This window comes from Ambystoma mexicanum, chromosome 3p (assembly GCF_040938575.1).
Source record: "Ambystoma mexicanum isolate Mex_15411 chromosome 3p, UKY_AmexF1_1, whole genome shotgun sequence".
Taxonomy (NCBI): Eukaryota; Metazoa; Chordata; class Amphibia; order Caudata; family Ambystomatidae; genus Ambystoma; species Ambystoma mexicanum.
The window spans coordinates 166992312-167005470 of NC_090925.1; positions in this window are offsets into that span (position 1 = coordinate 166992312).

A 13159-nucleotide genomic window follows, 5' to 3' on the forward strand; every position below is an offset into this window, starting at 1 on the left:
CTCTTTCTCTCTCTCTCCCCAGCTTGGGGTTCTTTCTCTCTTACCGTGGCATGTGGTTCTTTCTCTCTCTCCCGGCTTGGGGTTCTTTCTCTCTCTCCCCGGCTTGGGGTTCTTTCTCTCTTACCCTGGCATGTGGTTCTTTCTCTCTCTCCCTGGCTTGAGGTTCTTTTTCTCTAAGACTGGCTTGGGGTTCTTTCTCTCTCTTCCCGGCTTGGGGTTCTTTCTCTCTTACCATGGCATGTTGTTCTTTCGCTCTCTCCCCGACTTGGGGTTCTTTCTCTCTTACCCTGGCATGTGGTTCTTTCTCTCTCTCTCAGGCTTGGGGTTCTTTCTCTCTTACAGTGACATTTGGTTCTTTCTCTCTCTTCCCGGCTTGGGGTTCTTTCTCTCTCTCTCTCCCCGGCCTGGGGTTCTTTCTTTCTTACCATGGCATGTGGTTCTTTCTCTCTCTCCTTGGCTTGGGGTTCTTTCTCTCTTTCCCCGGCTTTGGCTTCTTTGTCTCTTACCCTGGCATGTGGTTCTTTCTCTCTCTCCCTGGCTTGGGGTTATTTCCCTCTTACCCAGGCATGTGGTTCTTTCTCTCTCTCCCCGGCTTGGGGTGCTTTCTCTCTCTCCCCGGCTTGGGGTTCTTTCTCTCTTACCCTGGCATGTGGTTCTTTCTCTCTCTCCCCGGCTTGGGGTTCTTTCCCTCTTACACTGGCTTGGGGTTCTTTCTCTCTTACCCTGGCATGTGATTCTTTCTCTCTCTCTCCGGCTTGGGGTTCTTTCTCTCTTCTCCCGGCTTGGGGTTCTTTCTCTCTTACCCTGGCATGTGGTTCTTTCTCTCTCTCCCCTGCTTGGGGTTCTTTCTCTCTCTCCCCTGCTTGGGGTTCTTTCTCTCTTACCGTGGCATGTGGTTCTTTCTCTCTCTCCCCGGCTTGGGGTTCTTCCTCTTTCTCCCAGGCTTGGGGTTCTTTCTCTCTTACCCTGGCATGTGGTTCTTTCTCTTTCTCCCCGGCTTGGGGTTCTTTCTCTCTTACCCTGGCATGTGGTTCTTTCTCTCTCTCCCCAGCTTGGGGTTCTTTTTCTATTACCCTGGCATGTGGTTCTTTCTCTCTCTCCCCGGCTTGGGGTTCTTTCTCTCCCCGGCTTGGGGTTTTTCTCTCTTACCCTGGCATGTTTTTCTTTCTCTCTCCCCGGCTTGGGGTTCTTTCTCTCTTACCCTGGCATGTGGTTCTTTCTCTCTCTCCCCAGCTTGGGGTTCTTTCTCTCTCTCCCCGGCTTCGAGTTCTTTCTCTCTTACCCTGGCATGTGGTTCTTTCTCTCTCTCCCCGGCTTGGGGTTCTTTCTCTCTTACGCTGGCATGTGGTTCTTTCTCTCTCTCCCCGGCTTGGCGTTCTTTCTCTATTACCCTGGCATGTGGTTCTTTCTCTCTCTCTATGGCTTGGGGTTCTTTCTCTCTTACCCTGGCATGCGATTCTTTCTCCCTCTCCCCAGTTTGGGGTTCTTTCTCTCTTACCCTGGCATGGGATTCTTTCTCTCACAGCGGCTTGGGATTCTTTCTCTCTTACCCGGGCATGCGGTTCTTTCTCTCACTCCCCTGCTTGGGGTTCTTTCTCTCTCTCCCCGGCTTGGGGTTCTTTCACTCTTACCGTGGCATGTGGTTCCTTCTCTCCCCGGCTCAGGGTTCTTTCTCTCTCTCCCCAGCTTGGGGTTCTTTCTCCCTTACCCTGCCATGTGGTTCTTTCTCTCTCTCCCTGGCATGGGGTTCTTTCTCTCACAGCGGCTTGGGGTTCTTTCTCTCTTACCCTGGCATGTGGTTCTTTCTCTCTCTCAGGCTTGTGGTTCTTTCTCTCTTACCCTTGCATGTGGTTCTTTCTCTCTCTCCCCGGCTTGGGGTTCTTTCGCTCTTACCATGCCATGTGTTCTTTCTCTCTCTCCCCGGCTTGGGGTTCTTTCTCTCACAGGGGCTTGGGGTTCTTTCTCTCACAGCGGCTTGGGGTTCTTTCTCTCTTACCCAGGCATGTGGTTCTTTCTCTCTCTCCACAGCTTGGGGTTCTTTCTCTCACAGCGGCTTGAGGTTCTTTCTCTCTTACCCTGGCATGTGCTTCTTTCTCTCTCTCCCCGGCTTGGTGTTTTTTCTCTCTTACCCAGGAATGTGGTTCTTTCTCTCTTTCCCCGGCTTGGGGTTCTTTCTCTCACAGCGGCTTGGGGTTCTTTCTCTCTTACCCTGGCATGTGGTTCTTTCTCTCTCTCCCGGGCTTGGGTTTTTTTTCTCTCTTACCCAGGCATGTGGTTCTTTCTCTCTCCCTGGCTTGGGGTTCTTTCTCTCTATACACGGCTTGGGGTTCTTTCTCTCTTACCATGGCATATGGTTCTTTCTCTCTCTCCCCGGCTTGGGGTTCTTTCTCTCTTAAGCTGGCATGTGGTTCTTTCTCTCTCTCCCCAGCTTGGGGTTCTTTCTCTCTTACCGTGGCATGTGGTTCTTTCTCTCTCTCCCCGGCTTGGGGCTCTTTCTCTCTCTCTCCCCGGCTTGGGGTTCTTTAACTCTTACCGTGGCATGTGGTTCTTTCTCTCTCTCCCCGGCTTGGGGTTCTTTCTCTCTTTCCCTGGCATGTGGTTCTTTCTCTCTCTCCCCGGCTTGGGGTTCTTTCTCTCTTACACTGGCTTGGGTTTCTTTCGCTCTTACCCTGGCATGTGGTTCTTTCTCTCTCTCCCCGGCTTGGGATTGTTTCTCTCTTACACTGGCTTGGGGTTCTTTCTCTCTTACCCTGTCATGTGGTTTTTTCTCTCTCTCTCCCGGGCTTGTGGTTCTTTCTCTCTTACCATGGCATGTGTTTCATTCTCTCTCTCCCCGTCTTGGGGTTCTTTCTCTCTTACCCTGGCATGTGGTTCTTTCTCTCTATACCCGGCTTGGGGTTCTTTCTCTCTTACCATGGCATATGGTTCTTTCTCTCTCTCCCTGGCTTGGAGTTCTTTCTCTCTAACCCTGGCATGTGCTTCTTTCTCTCTCTCCCCAGCTTGGGGTTCTTTCTCTCTTACCGTGGCATGTGGCTCTTTCTCTCTCTCCCCGACTTGGGGCTCTTTCTCTCTCTCTCCCCAGCTTGGGGTTCTTTCACTCTTACCGTGGCATGTGGTTCTTTCTCTCTCTCCCCGGCTTGGGGTTCTTTTTCTCTTACCCTGGCATGTGGTTCTTTCTCTCTCTCCCCGGCTTGGGGTTCTTTCTCTCTTACACTGGCTTGGGGTTCTTTCGCTCTTACCCTGGCATGTGGTTTTTTCTCTCTCTCCCCGGCTTGGGATTGTTTCTCTTTTACACTGGCTTGGGGTTCTTTCTCTATTACCCTGTCATGTGGTTTTTTCTCTCTCTCTCCCCGGCTTGTGGTTCTTTCTCTCTTACCATGGCATGTGGTTCATTCTCTCTCTCCCCGGCTTGGGGTTCTTTCTCTCTTACCCTGGCATGTGGTTCTTTCTCTCTCTCCCCGGCTTGGGGTTCTTTCTCTCACAGCGCCTTGGGGTTCTTTCTCTCTTACCCAGGCATATGGTTCTTTCTCTCTCTCCCCGGCTTGGGGTTCTTTCTCTCTCTCCCCGTCTTGGGGTTCTTTCTCTCTGACCGTGGCATGCGGTTATTTCTCTCTCTCACCGGCTTGGGGTTCTTTCTCTCTCTCCCCGGCTTGGGGTTCTTTCTCTCTTACCGTAGCATGTCGTTCTTTCTCTCTCTCTCCCCGTCTTGGTGTTCTCTCTCTCTCTCCCCGGCTTCGGGTTCTTTCTCTCTTAGACTGGCTTCGGGTTCTTTCTCTCTTACCCTGGAATGTGATTCTTTCTCTCTGTATCCCCGGCTTGGGGTTCTTTCTCTCTTACCCTGGCATGTGGTTCTTTCTCTCTCTCCCCTGCTTGGGGTTCTTTCTCTCTCTCCCCGGCTTGGGGTTCTTTCTCTCTTACCCTGGCATGTGGTTCTCTCTCTCTCTCCCGGGCTTGGTTTTTTTTCTCTCTTACCCAGGCATCTGGTTCTTTCTCGCTCCCTGGCTTGGGGTTCTTTCTCTCTTACCCTGGCATGTGGTTCTTTCTCTCTATCCCCGGCTTGGGGTTCTTTCTCTCTTATATGGTTCTTTCTCTCCCCGTCATGGGGTTCTTCCTCACTTACCCTGCTATGTGGTTCTTTCTCTCTCTCCCTGGCATGGGGTTCTTTCTCTCACAGCGGCATGTGGTTCTTTCTCTCTCTCCCCGGCTTCGGGTTCTTTCTCTCTTACACTGGCTTGGGGTTCTTTCTCTCTTACCCTGGAATGTGATTCTTTCTCTCTGTCTCCCCGGCTTGGGGTTCTTTCTCTCTTACCCTGGCATGTGATTCTTTCTCTCTCTCCCCGGCTGGGGGTTCTTTCTCTCTTACCCTGGCATGTGATTTTTTTCTCTCACAGCGGCTTGGGGTTCTTTCTCTCTTACCCTGGCATGTGTTTCTTTCTCTCTCTCCCCGGCTTGGGATTCTTTCTCTCTCTCCCCAGCTTGGGGTTCTTTCTATCTCTCCCCGGCTTGGGGTTCTTTCTCTCTTACCCTGGCATGTGGTTCTTTCTCTCTCTCCACGGCTTGGGGTTCTTTCTCTCATAGCGGCTTGAGGTTCTTTCTCTCTTACCCTGGCATGTGGTTCTTTCTCTCTATCCCCGGCTTGGTGTTTTTTCTCTCTTACCCAGGAATGTGGTTCTTTCTCTCTTTCAACCGGCTTGGGGTGCTTTCTCTCACAGCGGCCTGGGGTTCTTTCACTCTTACCCTGGCATGTGGTTCTTTCTCTCTCTCCCGGGCTTGGGTTTTTTTTCTCTTACCCAGGCATGTGGTTCTTTCTCTCTCCCTGGCTTGGGGTTCTTTCTCTCTTACCCTGGCATGTGGTACTTTCTCTCTATACCCGGCTTGGGGTTCTTTCTCTCTTACCCTGGCATGTGGTTCTTTCTCTCTCTCCCCGGCTTGGGGCTCTTTCTCTCTCTCTCCCCGGCTTGGGGTTCTTTCACTCTTACCATGGCATGGGGTTCTTTCTCTCTCTCCCCGGCTTGGGGTTCGTTCTCTCTTACCCTGGCATGTGGTTCTTTCTCTCTCTCCTCGGCTTGGGGTTCTTTCTCTCTTACACTGGCTTGGGGTTCTTTCGCTCTTACCCTGGCATGTGGTTCTTTCTCTCTCTCCCCGGCTTGGGATTGTTTCTCTCTTACACGGGCTTGGGGTTCTTTCTCTCTTACCCTGTCATGTGGGTTTTTCTCTCTCTCTCCCCGGCTTGTGGTTCTTTCTCTCTTACCATGGCATGTGGTTCATTCTCTCTCTCCCCGGCTTGGGGTTCTTTCTCTCTTACCCTGGCATGTGGTTCTTTCTCTCTCTCCCCGGCTTGGGGTTCTTTCTCTCACAGTGGCTTGGGGTTCTTTCTCTCTTACCCAGGCATATGGTTCTTTCTCTCTCTCCCCTGCTTGGGGTTCTTTCTCTCTCTCCCCGTCTTGGGGTTCTTTCTCTCTTACCGTGGCATCTGGTTCTTTCTCTCTCTCACCGGCTTGGGGTTCTTTCTCTCTCTCCCCAGCTTGGGGTGCTTTCTCTCTTACCGTGGCATGTCGTGCTTTCTCTCTCTCTCCCCGTCTTGGGGTTCTTTCTCTCTCTCCCTGGCATGGGGTTCTTTCTCTCACAGCGGCTTGGGGTTATTTCTCTCTCTCCCCGGCTTGGGGTTTTTTCTCTCTTAGACTGGCTTGGGGTTCTTTCTCTCTCCCTGGCTTTGGGTTCTTTCTCTCTTACCCTGGCATGTGGTTCTTTCTCTCTATCCCCGGCTTGGGGTTCTTTCTCTCTTACCATGGCATGTGGTTCTTTCTCTCTCTCTCCCCGGCTTGGGGTTCTTTCTCTCTTACCCTGGCCTGTGGTTCTTTCTCTCTCGGCTTGGGGTTCTTTCTCTCTTACCGTGGCATGTGGTTCTTTCTCTCTCTCCCCGGCGTGGGGTTCTTTCTCCCTTACCCTGCCATGTGGTTCTTTCTCTCTCTCCCTGGCATGGGGTTATTTTTTCCACAGCGACATGTGGTTCTTTCTCTCTCTCCCCGGCTTGGGGTTCTTTCTCTCTTACCCTGGAATGTGATTCTTCCTCTCTGTCTCCCCGGCTTGGGGTTCTTTCTCTCTTACCCTGACATGTGGTTCGTTCTCTCTCTCCCCTGCTTGGGGTTCTTTCTCTTTCTCCCCGGCTTGGGGTTCTTTCTCTCTTACCCTGGCATGTGATTTTTTTCTCTCACAGCGGTTTGGGGTTCTTTCTCTCTTACCCTGGCATGTGGTTCTTTCTCTCTCTCCCCAGCTTGGGGTTCTTTCTCTCTTACCCTGCCATGTGGTTCTTTCTCTCTCTCCCCGGCTTGGGATTCTTTCTCTCTCTCCTCAGCTTGGGGTTCTTTCTCTCTCTCCCCGGCTTGGGGTTCTTTCTCTCTTACCCTGGCATGTGGTTCTTTCTCTCTCTCCCCGGCTTGGGGTTCTTTCTCTCTTACCCTGGCATGTGGTTCTTTCTCTCTCTCTCCTGCTTGGGGTTCTTTCTCTCTTACCCTGGCATGTTTTTCTTTCTCTCTATCTCCGGCTTGGGGTTCTTTCTCTCTTACCCTGGCATGTGATTGTTTCTCCCTCCCCCCAGTTTGGGGTTCTTTCTCTCTTACCCTGGCAGGTGATTCTTTCTCTCACAGCGGCTTGGGGTTCTTTTGCTCTTACCCTGGCATGTGGTTCTTTCTCTCTCTCCCCTGCTTGGGGTTCTTTCTCTCTCTCCCTGGCATGGGGTTCTTTCTCTCTTACTGTGGCATGTGGTTCTTTCTCTCTCTCCCCGGCTCAGGGTTCTTTCTCTCTCTCCCCGGCTTGGGGTTCTTTCTCTCTTACCCTGCCATATGGTTCTTTTTCTCTCTCCCTGGCATGGGGTTCTTTCTCTCACAGCGGCTTGGGGTTCTTTCTCTCTTACCCTGGCATGTGGTTCTTTCTCTCTCTCCCTGGCTTGTGGTTCTTTCTCTCTTACCCTGGTATCTGGTTCTTTCTCTCTCTCTCCGCCTTGGGGTTCTTTTTCTCTTACCATGCCATGTGGTTCTATCTCTCTCTCCACGGCTTGGGGTTCTTTCTTTCACAGCGGCTTGGGGTTCCTTCTCTTACAGCGGCTTAAGGGTTTCTTTCTCTGTTACCCAGGCATGTGGTTCTTTCTCTCTCTCCCCAGCTTGGGGTTCTTTCTCTCACAGCGGCTTGGGGTTCTTTCTCTCTTACACTTGCATGTGATTCTTTCTCTCTCTCCCCAGCTTGGGGTTCATTCTCTCTTACCCTGGCATGTGGTTCTTTCTCTATCTCCTCGGCTTGGTGTTTTTTCTCTCTTACCCAGGCATGTGGTTCTTTCTCTCTCACGGGCTTGGTTTTTTTTCTCTCTTACCCAGGCATGTGGTTCTTTCTCTCTCCCTGGCTTGGGGTTCTTTCTCTCTTACCCTGGCATGTGGTTCTTTCTCTCTATCCCCGGCTTGGGGTCCTTTCTCTCTTACCATGGCATGTGGTTCTTTCTCTCTCTCCCCAGCTTGGGGTTCTTTCTCTCTTACCCTGGCATGTGGTTCTTTCTCTCTCTCCCCGGCTTGGGGTTCTTTCTCTCTTTCTCTCTTACCGTGGCATGTGGTTCTTTCTCTCTCTCCCCGGCTTGGGGTTCTTTCTCCCTTACCCTGCCATGTGGTTCTTTCTCTCTCTCCCTGGCATGGGGTTCTTTCTCTCACAGCGGCTTGGGGTTCTTTCTCTCTTACCCTGGCATGTGGTTCTTTCTCTCTCCCTGGCTTGGGGTTCTTTCTCTCTTACCCTGGCATGTGGTTCTTTCTCTCTATCCCCGGCTTGGGGTTCTTTCTCTCTTACCATGGCATGTGGTTCTTGCTCTCTCTCCCCAGCTTGGTGTTCTTTCTCTCTTACCCTGGCATGTGGTTCTTTCTCTCTCTCCCCGGCTTGGGGTTCTTTCTCTCTTACCGTGGCATGTGGTTCTTTCTCTCTCTCCCCGGCTTGGGGTTCTTTCTCCCTTACCCTGCCATGTGGTTCTTTCTCTCACTCCCTGGCATGGGGTTCTTTCTCTCACAGCGGCTTGGGGTTCTTTCTCTCTTACCCTGGCCTGTGGTTCTTTCTCTCTCTCCCCGGCTTGTGGTTCTTTCTCTCTTACCCTGGCATATGGTTCTTTCTCTCTCTCCCCGGCTTGGGGTTCTTTTTCTCTTACCATGCCATGTGGTTCTATCTCTCTCTCCCCGGCCTGGGGTTCTTTCTCTCACAGCGGCTTGGGGTTCTTTCTCTCTTACCCAGGCATGTGGTTCTTTCTCTCTCTCCCCGCCTTGTGGTTCTTTCGCTCTTACCCTGGCATGTGGTTCTTTCTCTCTCTCCCCAGCTTGGGGATCTTTTTCTCTTACCATGCCATGTGGTTCTATCTCTCTCTCCCTGGCATGGAGTTCTTTCTCTCACAGCGGCTTGGGGTTCTTTCTCTCTTACCCTGGCATGAGGTTCTTTCTCGCTCTCTCCGGCTTGTGGTTCTTTCTCTCTCTACCCGGCTTGGGGTTCTTTCTCTCTTACCATGCCATGTGGTTCTTTCTCTCTCTCCCCGGCTTGGAGTTCTTTCTCTCACAGCGGCTTGGGGTTCTTTCTGTCTTACCCTGGCATGTGGTTCTTTCTTGCTCTCCCCGGCTTGTAGTTCTTTCTCTCTCTCCCCGGCTTGGGGTTCTTTCTCTCTCTCCCCGGCTTGGGGTTCTTTCTCTCTTACCATGCCATGTGGTTCTTTCTCTCTCTCCCCGGCTTGGGGTTCTTTCTCTCACAGCGGCTTGGGGTTATTTCTCTCTTACCCTGGCATGTGGTTCTTTCTCACTCTCCCTGGATTGTGGTTCTTTCTCTCTCTCCCCGGCTTGGGGTTCTTTCTCTCTTACCATGCCATGTGGTTCTTTCTCGCTCTCCCCGACTTGTGGTTCTTTCTCACTCTCCCCGGCTTGTGGTTCTTTCTCTCTCTCCCCGGCTTGTGGTTCTTTAGCTCTTACCATGCCATGTGGTTCTTTCTCTCACTCCCCGGCTTGGTGTTCTTTCTATCACAGCGGCTGGGAGTTCTTTCTCTCACAGCGGCTTGGGGTTCTTTCTCTCTTACCCAGGCATGTGGTTCTTTCTCTCTCTCCCCGGCTTAGGGTTCTTTCTCTCTTACACTGGCTTGGGGTTCTTTGTCTCTTACCCTGTCTTGTGGTTTTTTCTCTCTCTCTCCCCGGCTTGTGGTTCTTTCTCTCTTACCCTGGCATGTGGTTCTTTCTCTCTCTCCCCGGCTTGGGGTTCTTTCTCTCACAGCGGCTTGGGGTTCTTTCTCTCTTACCCAGGCATATGGTTCTTTCTCTCTCTCCCCTGCTTGGGGTTCTTTCTCTCTCTCCCCGTCTTGGGGTTCTTTCTCTCTTACCCTGGCATCTCGTTCTTTCTCTCTCTCACCGGCTTGGGGTTCTTTCTCTCTCTCCCCAGCTTGGGGTTCTTTCTCTCTTACCGTGGCATGTCGTTCTTTCTCTCTCTCTCCCCGTCTTGGGGTTCTTTCTCTCTCTCCCTGGCATGGGGTTCTTTCTCTCACAGCGGCTTGGGGTTCTTTCTCTCTCTCCCCGGCTTGGGGTTTTTTCTCTCTTAGACTGGCTTGGGGTTCTTTCTCTCTCCCTGGCTTTGGGTTCTTTCTCTCTTACCCTGGCATGTGGTTCTTTCTCTCTATCCCCGGCTGGGGGTTCTTTCTCTCTTACCATGGCATGTGGTTCTTTCTCTCTCTCTCCCCGGCTTGGGGTTCTTTCTCTCTTACCCTGGCCTGTGGTTCTTTCTCTCTCGGCTTGGGGTTCTTTCTCTCTTACCGTGGCATGTGGTTCTTTCTCTCTCTCCCCGGCGTGGGGTTCTTTCTGCCTTACCCTGCCATGTGGTTCTTTCTCTATCTCACTGGCATGGGGTTCTTTTTTCTCACAGCGACATGTGGTTCTTTCTCTCTCTCCCCGGCTTGGGGTTCTTTCTCTCTTACCCTGGAATGTGATTCTTCCTCTCTGTCTCCCCGGCTTGGGGTTCTTTCTCTCTTACCCTGACATGTGGTTCGTTCTCTCTCTCCCCTGCTTGGGGTTCTTTCTCTTTCTCCCCGGCTTGGGGTTCTTTCTCTCTGACCCTGGCATGTGATTTTTTTCTCTCACAGCGGTTTGGGGTTCTTTCTCTCTTACCCTGGCATGTGGTTCTTTCTCTCTCTCCCCAGCTTGGGGTTCTTTCTCTCTTACCCTGCCATGTGGTTCTTTCTCTCTCTCCCCGGCTTGGGATTCTTTCTCTCTCTCCTCAGCTTGGGGTTCTTTCTCTCTCTCCCCGGCTTGGGGTTCTTTCTCTCTTACCCTGGCATGTGGTTCTTTCTCTCTCTCCCCGGCTTGGGGTTCTTTCTCTCTTACCCTGGCATGTGGTTCTTTCTCTCTCTCTCCTGCTTGGGGTTCTTTCTCTCTTACCCTGGCATGTGTTTCTTTCTCTCTATCTCCGGCTTGGGGTTCTTTCTCTCTTACCCTGGCATGTGATTTTTTCTCCCTCCCCCCAGTTTGGGGTTCTTTCTCTCTTACCCGGGCATGTGATTCTTTCTCTCACAGCGGCTTGGGGTTCTTTTGCTCTTACCCTGGCATGTGGTTCTTTCTCTCTCTCCCCTGCTTGGGGTTCTTTCTCTCTCTCCCTGGCATGGGGTTCTTTCTCTCTTACTGTGGCATGTGGTTCTTTCTCTCTCTCCCCGGCTCAGGGTTCTTTCTCTCTCTCCCCGGCTTGGGGTTCTTTCTCTCTTACCCTGCCATGTGGTTCTTTTTCTCTCTCCCTGGCATGGGGTTCTTTCTCTCACAGCGGCTTGGGGTTCTCTCTCTCTTACCCTGGCATGTGGTTCTTTCTCTCTCTCCCTGGCTTGTGGTTCTTTCTCTCTTACCCTGGCATGTGGTTCTTTCTCTCTCTCTCTGGCTTGGGGTTCTTTTTCTCTTACCATGCCATGTGGTTCTATCTCTCTCTCCCCGGCTTGGGGTTCTTTCTCTCACAGCGGCTTGGGGTTCCTTCTCTTACAGCGGCTTAAGGGTTTCTTTCTCTGTTACCCAGGCATGTGGTTCTTTCTCTCTCTCCCCAGCTTGGGGTTCTTTCTCTCACAGCGGCTTGGGGTTCTTTCTCTCTTACACTTGCATGTGGTTCTTTCTCTCTCTCCCCAGCTTGGGGTTCTTTCTCTCTTACCCTGGCATGTGGTTCTTTCTCTCTCTCCTCGGCTTGGTGTTTTTTCTCTCTTACCCAGGCATGTGGTTCTTTCTCTTTCCCCGGCTTGGGGTTCTTTCTCTCACAGCGACTTGGAGTTCTTTCTCTCTTACCCTGGCATGTGGTTCTTTCTCTCTCACGGGCTTGGTTTTTTTTCTCTCTTACCCAGGCATGTGGTTCTTTCTCTCTCCCTGGCTTGGGGTTCTTTCTCTCTTACCCTGGCATGTGGTTCTTTCTCTCTATCCCCGGCTTGGGGTCCTTTCTCTCTTACCATGGCATGTGGTTCTTTCTCTCTCTCCCCAGCTTGGGGTTCTTTCTCTCTTACCCTGGCATGTGGTTCTTTCTCTCTCTCCCCGGCTTGGGGTTCTTTCTCTCTTTCTCTCTTACCGTGGCATGTGGTTCTTTCTCTCTCTCCCCGGCTTGGGGTTCTTTCTCCCTTACCCTGCCATGTGGTTCTTTCTCTCTCTCCCTGGCATGGGGTTCTTTCTCTCACAGCGGCTTGGGGTTCTTTCTCTCTTTCCCTGGCATGTGGTTCTTTCTCTCTCCCTGGCTTGGGGTTCTTTCTCTCTTACCCTGGCATGTGGTTCTTTCTCTCTATCCCCGGCTTGGGGTTCTTTCTCTCTTACCATGGCATGTGGTTCTTGCTCTCTCTCCCCAGCTTGGTGTTCTTTCTCTCTTACCCTGGCATGTGGTTCTTTCTCTCTCTCCCCGGCTTGGGGTTCTTTCTCTCTTACCGTGGCATGTGGTTCTTTCTCTCTCTCCCCGGCTTGGGGTTCTTTCTCCCTTACCCTGCCATGTGGTTCTTTCTCTCTCTCCCTGGCATGGGGTTCTTTCTCTCACAGCGGCTTGGGGTTCTTTCTCTCTTACCCTGGCATGTGGTTCTTTCTCTCTCTCCCCGGCTTGTGGTTCTTTCTCTCTTAACCTGGCATATGGTTCTTTCTCTCTCTCCCCGGCTTGGGGTTCTTTTTCTCTTACCATGCCATGTTGTTCTATCTCTCTCTCCCCGGCCTGGGGTTCTTTCTCTCACAGCGGCTTGGGGTTCTTTCTCTCTCTCCCCGCCTTGTGGTTCTTTCGCTCTTACCCTGGCATGTGGTTCTTTCTCTCTCTCCCCAGCTTGGGGATCTTTTTCTCTTACCATGCCATGTGGTTCTATCTCTCTCTCCCTGGCATGGAGTTCTTTCTCTCACAGCGGCTTGGGGTTCTTTCTCTCTTACCCTGGCATGTGGTTCTTTCTCGCTCTCTCCGGCTTGTGGTTCTTTCTCTCTCTACCCGGCTTGGGGTTCTTTCTCTCTTACCATGCCATGTGGTTCTTTCTCTCTCTCCCCGGCTTGGAGTTCTTTCTCTCACAGCGGCTTGGGGTTCTTTCTGTCTTACCCTGGCATGTGGTTCTTTCTTGCTCTCCCCGGCTTGTAGTTCTTTCTCTCTCTCCCCGGCTTGGGGTTCTTTCTCTCTCTCCCCGGCTTGGGGTTCTTTCTCTCTTACCATGCCATGTGGTTCTTTCTCTCTCTCCCCGGCTTGGGGTTCTTTCTCTCACAGCGGCTTGGGGTTATTTCTCTCTTACCCTGGCATGTGGTTCTTTCTCACTCTCCCTGGATTGTGGTTCTTTCTCTCTCTCCCCGGCTTGGGGTTCTTTCTCTCTTACCATGCCATGTGGTTCTTTCTCGCTCTCCCCGACTTGTGGTTCTTTCTCACTCTCCCCGGCTTGTGGTTCTTTCTCTCTTTCCCCGGCTTGTGGTTCTTTAGCTCTTTCCATGCCATGTGGTTCTTTCTCTCTCTCCCCGGCTTGGTGTTCTTTCTATCACAGCGGCTGGGAGTTCTTTCTCTCACAGCGGCTTGGGGTTCTTTCTCTCTTACCCAGGCATGTGGTTCTTTCTCTCTCTCCCCGGCTTAGGGTTCTTTTTCTCACAGCGGCTTGGGGTTCTTTCTCTCTTACCCTGGCATGTGGTTCTTTCTCTCTATCCCCGGC